Genomic DNA, 5,748 nt, shown 5'->3' with positions numbered 1-5,748 from the left:
TCTGGAAACATGTCTGTCGTTCTCCCTCCTTCTTGAGAGGAGTCATCCTGGGGAGGCTGCCCAGTCACTGTATAAACCAGTACGACTTCCCTGGAGAACCTGAGTTTGGTCCTTCTGATTTTGAGAAGCCACATTTAAGTGAATCTGCAAGTTGGGAAGAGGGACCTTGTTTGGGAGAATCATCTGGGGGGAAGGCAGAATCAAGCGTGGGTCCTTCGTGACCCGGTGAGTAGCAAGTAACCATCAAAAGCACAGGACACGCTGAGGTGTGTCTAGGGCTTTGTGACATCCCCAATACACGACACTTTTACAGAGGACAAAAAGAATGATCAACTGTTCATGTTTCATTGTTGTCGCTGCAAAATAACAGAACAGGCGCTGAGAGGGAAACAAAAAACAGCTTTTGAAAAAAAAAAAAACCTTTTTTTGAAAATTTTTTTATTTATTTGATAGAGATCACAAGTAGGCAGAGGGGCAGGTAGAGAGTGAGGGAAGCAGATTCCCTGCTGAGCAGATGCGGGGTTCGATCCCAGGACCCTGAGATCTTGACCTAAGCCAAAGGCAAAGGGTTAACCCACTGAGCCACCCAGGCAGCCCCCAAAACAGCTTTTTAATACAAAAGCAAAAAAACAAATACAGAAGGACAAGGGATGTTCTGATGAAGAGTTTCCTGGGAGATGGCTCCTGAGTTATGTCCTCCAGGACTGCCTCTCCGCAGAAGGCAAGCCCATTTAGTCGGCCAGAACGCTGCACACTGAAATAGAATAGATATTCATTTCAAGGAGCTCACTCTGTTCCAGCACTGGCATGAAAGGTGACAAAACCTGCTACCCTCGCTCTGTCCAGGTTGAGACAGGCCAACTTGGAGGTGTGAGTCAGGGTTTGTCCCACTCCCCCAACTCCTGTAGGAATCTGGGAGGGAGAGCATCTATGTTTCACTCACACTTCCAAGGTTGAAAACTCTCCCAGCCAAGTTTTTAAAAATAAATTCAGTAAGTTTAATCAGAAAGTGTAGTATCACCCAGAAACTAACAAAAGGGAAATTAATGTTTTAGTAGCTTGGTCTTGAGAATCTGTAGGTTACAATGTGGAAAAACCCATTAAGGAACACAATAACAAAGTATTTTTAACAAGCATTTTGGAGGGCGGTGAGGTGGTGGGGGGCAGTCTTTCAAAGGTGCTCAGGCCGTCCTACTGATTGTATTCCTTTAAGATTCATCCAGGGCTTTAAATATGTTTTGACCCCGAGACATATCTTTAACTCTTCTGAGAACTATTTAATAGTTGTCCTGGATGTTTTCAACAAGGGAAGGAGGCAAAGTAAGGGGTCTTGGGTCCAGTGAAGTCTAGGCGAGTGGAAGTGGGGCCACTGAGCAGCCAGCACCTGCAATGGACTTTCTGCTTTTCAATGAGAAGGGGCACCGAGGTCATCACTATTTACATAGGTACCTCAATCCCACAGGCTTTCCTCTATGTATCAAAGAGGAGGACCTGCAAGTGAAGGGGTAAAAGGGAGGGGAGAGACCAAAAGGCAGATCAGTTACTTACCCACTTTGTTCCTGGGCCTTGTTCCTGGGCTTCAAGGAGGGGAGTAAAAGTCTCCAGGGAATGAAGGCCCCCACCCACATTAGCATCACCCTGAGGATCTCACCCCCATCTCAGGGCCAGAAAACCGTGTGGCGGCTGATTTGCAGCAAAATGGTAACCTGAGGAACCCCATGTGAGCATTACATAACATACAGAACCTTCTGCAGGGAGAGGAGCTTACACTTGATTTTTCTCCCAGTGACTGTGCAGGCAGAAAGGCCTGGAAAAGAGGGATGAAGACAAATTATATAGGAAATCTATGGGAAATGTATAGTCATATAGGATGAAGCATGTAAATTTTCCTACACATTCTCTGTGACCAAGCATTCTTTAAACACCCTAGCTAGAGCTGTGCTTTGGCCGGAAGAGGAGTCATGCCTGATTTGGGGTTTGGAGGGGAGGGCAATCTGACCCAAGGAAGCTGGGATTTGGTGGCCCTGATGCCTGGCTAGTAGAGGCCATCAGTTCTGAGCTCTGAGTTATCCTCACCCTTGCTCTTTCTGAAGGAATCCTCCAACCCTTACTCTGGAAGAGCAGGTTCCCCCTTCCCCCATGCACCCTGCTGTGCCCATTGCAGTCCCCCAGATGCTGAGGCAGGTGAGCCACTCATTCACCTGCAGCAGGAGTCCACCCCTGCAGCCCTCCGAGGTTCAGAAAGCCTGTTCTTCCAGAAGAGCCTCCCAAGGCAAAGGCGGTTGAACTGTGTTCATCTGCCCCAAGCACGATTGGGGGGGGGGGGGGCGGTGGATCACAACTAAGGGACAAGCGGTTTTGCAGGAGGGGCTGTGGAGCTGGGGAGTGGGTCTGGGCAGATCCCCAGTGCCAAATCCCTTTCGCCAGGGGGAACAAGATGGGGGGGTGGGGGGAGGACCCGGGAGGGGGAGCTGCTGCAGGCATGCGAACTGACAAAGCTGTAACAAAGGATTCATGCAAAAGTAGTACCAAGGATCTTTAAATTATCACACACCTTACAGGCGTGTCCCCAGCTCCCGGGACACAGAGTCCATTGATTGTTCCCTGGGGCGCTGCAGACGTGCCCCGGCTGTCAATGGTGCAGGGCTGGCTGCCCAGCTCCACAGCCCTGGCCCCTGCGCTGCTGCAGGCCACCGCGGGCACGGGTGGGTGGCTGGCTGCGCCTGGGTCCGAAGGCCCTCGTCTGTGGTCCAGGCCCTGTGAGGCGGTGGTCTTGTTGGGCAACATCCCTGGCCCTTGGCTCCCCACCCCTCCGGGAAGGTCACAGGCCGAAGTCCGGGACTGGCAGTGGAGGCCCAGAAGCAGTCCAGAAGCCTCCCTGCTGGGCAAGAAAAGCACTGAAGAAAAGGGGAGCTCCTAGGATTGGCGGAAGTCCGAGTCCCATGACCTTTGCAAGGAAAGCAGGCAGAACACGGTGGAAAAGAAGCACCCGGGACACGCTTTTGGGGGTGCTCAAAGGAGGCTAAGCTGGGGCACTCAGGCCCTCCCACCACCCCCACTGAGACTCCCAGAAGACCCCATTTCCTCTGGACCTTCTACCACTAAGGCCTCCAGGACTCCAGCCTCCAATATACCCTGGCAGTTACCCAGCACCCAAGTGCTGGGTACGAATTGGTAGATAGGAATCTGAAGCCTCAGCATCTGGGGCAGGAAAAGTGGACACCAAAGCTGGAAGGTGATTGTGAGTGGTGAGGGGGAACAGCATAAAGACTCCAAACTTCCTCTAGTACCCCCGCTGGGATCCTGAGGCTCTCTGAGCAGATGCCAGGTGCCTCTGGGAGCTGATGAGAAAGGCATTTTTTTCTGGAACTCTGGAGCCCAGGAGTGGAGCTCAGGGAGACAGGAGAAAAGAGAGAAGCCCTCAGGCTCTGTCTGAGGTCAGGAGGAGGAGGAGGTGAAGGAAACTATCAGGCCCAGGGACCCCTCCACTGGGGACAAAGCAGGGAATGAGAACAAAACTTAGGGAGATGGGTAGAAGTGGGTAGAAAATGTGCTCAGTGACCATCCCTCTCCTTCATGGTGTCCCCTTTCATTCAAGCCAGAGGGATCCCCTTGGAATCACTGCAGACCTGGGGCATCCAGCTGTCTGAGCGTCCCAGAGAGGAAGGTCTCCCCAAGCTGGCCCAAGCCCTCGGGCCAGGCCTCCAGAGGCCTCTGCCCTCCCCAATTCCACCCCCCCCTCACCTTGAATGGCCTGGGCTGGGGGGGAAGGCTCCAACCTCACAAATGGCCTCCACAGTGGGGCCTGCTAGAAAATTCCAGCCAGGCAGTGCAGCACGGCAAAGAGGACTGGAGGCCGTGAGTGACACCAGCTCATACCCCGACTTCGTACAAGTGCAAATGAGATGCATTCTGGCTGATCAGTCCACTGTATTTTATGCAACTTAATGTCTCCGTCTTGTCAACTCTTCCAGTCAGGAAGAATAGCAGAAAATTTTAACGAGAATTTGTGTGTGTGCGCGTTTGGTTTTCGACTACAATTCCATAAAGGGAGATGGGGTGCGGCTGGAGACAGGGAAGCTTGCTGACACGAGCAGCATTATCTAAAGCCCCCCGAAATGCAACCGGAGGCCACAAAGGGGAAAAGAGGCAGGATGGGATATAGCTAACAAGCAACCTTGAGGAAACTAGGTAGGTTTCTGGCTGGGAAAAGTCTAAAGCTCTAACATTTCTTTTTAAGGAACAGAATTTCTCTGTATTTACTGGGGTGCAGGGAACAGATGGAACTCCTTCTCCTGGCCTGACACCTTGAACAACTGCCTCCAACTCTGACCAGACTCCCCAACCAGGTTTCCTGAGAAAGCAAGTACCGCCAGCCTTTCTCTCTCTCTCTCTCTCTCTCTCTCTCTCTCTCTCTCTCTCTCTCTCTCTCTCTTTCCCTAGCACAGAGCCCTAGAACTCCTGGTGCTACAGCCAGAGAGAACCAGAGGGCCAGCTCCACCCTCCACCCTCACTCCTCCTCCTAGGAATTGTTGTCTCAGGCTTGTCTGCAGCTGACCCAAGGCCGGGAACAATGGTTTTTCTTAGCCCTGTTCCCAAGCCCTGCCCCTCTCCCCTCCCTGCCAGGGTCAGTGGTAGGCAGGGCCCAAATGGCTAAGGGTAAGGGGTGCTTCATGCCAGCTCTGGCCCCCTCTTTCGCGGCATTCTCAGGGTCAGCAGCAAATTTGCTATGGACCTATGAGGCTGTCCTGTGAAGATCTGCTTCTGGGGTTGGCTGCCTGAGCACTCAAGGAAGTGAGCGTAGTTTGAGTCTCTGGACTCAAGGGTCTTCTGTAGGTCATGGCCAGAGCCTGGCAGAAGAGACATGTATCTCAATGGAAAGGAGACCATCCCAGGCTCATTTCATTCGGGTGAGGTTTGGGGACCTTCCTGGTGTCCTAGATGGTTCCACGCTCTCCTGTCACCTACAGAGGAGTCCTCCTCGGAGGTATTGGCTGAGGTGTGAGATGCTCTCACTGAAGGGCAATTAACTCTAACAAGCTAGAACTGGGAGGAGGTGACCGTGTGCTTCACATCAACAGAAGGGGCCACCCAGCACTCTGAAACTGTCCAAACTTTTACAGGCTTCTCAGGGGAGTTTGCTTGTCGTAAGCAGCTCGGGTTTCCACCATGCAGCCTGGGCATTTCCAGACCAGCCCGGTAAATACATCAGAACAAGATGTGTGATGCTGCTGTGGTCTTCCACCCATGAACAAAGGTGCTGGGGAGACGGCCCAAAGCAGACAGACCCGAAATTCAGGGTCCCAACTCACCCAGCGTCCTGACAGGCCCATAGGAGGGGGTTGAATTCAAGGGCAATGAGGGGAGGCGACACACACGGAAATGGTCTGGCTGCTTCGCCCACCTGCTTCCTGGTGGCCCTGCAGGCTGCCCCATCCTCTCTTTTTACCATGGAATCCTCACCACAATCAATTAATAAAGAGACCCAACCACAGCAGCCTTTAAACCCAAGAGACTCCTCTCAGGAACCTTTATGTTTCAAACAGTCGCTCAGCTTTTGACAGGCCCAAACCATGTCAACCCAGGAGCAAAAAAGGAAACTTAAACCCTAAGCCAAGTTCCTTATGTCTCCTTTATTCCCTGAGTTCACCATCCCTCACTTCTTTACCTCCCAACCATCCCAGTAAGTTTTACCCCATCTGAAGGTTTATAACACTTGCTCCTTAAAAATCCTCTGGGGCTTAAGCA

General features: G+C 52.2%; 1 long non-coding RNA gene across 1 annotated transcript; it reads right to left on the bottom strand.

Annotated features, from left to right (window-relative positions):
- Positions 1-436: 436 nt before the first annotated feature.
- On the bottom strand, positions 437-4,281 carry LOC131807680 (uncharacterized). The gene is made up of 3 exons (XR_009344577.1): positions 2,555-4,281; positions 1,769-1,807; positions 437-754 (listed from the first exon to the last, which is right to left on the bottom strand). It is a non-coding gene; the product is annotated as an uncharacterized LOC131807680 (long non-coding RNA).
- Positions 4,282-5,748: the final 1,467 nt, after the last annotated feature.

The sequence above is a fragment of the Mustela lutreola genome, chromosome 9 (genome assembly GCF_030435805.1).
Source record: "Mustela lutreola isolate mMusLut2 chromosome 9, mMusLut2.pri, whole genome shotgun sequence".
NCBI classification, from domain to species: Eukaryota; Metazoa; Chordata; class Mammalia; order Carnivora; family Mustelidae; genus Mustela; species Mustela lutreola.
This window is presented reverse-complemented; position numbering and strand designations above follow the sequence as displayed.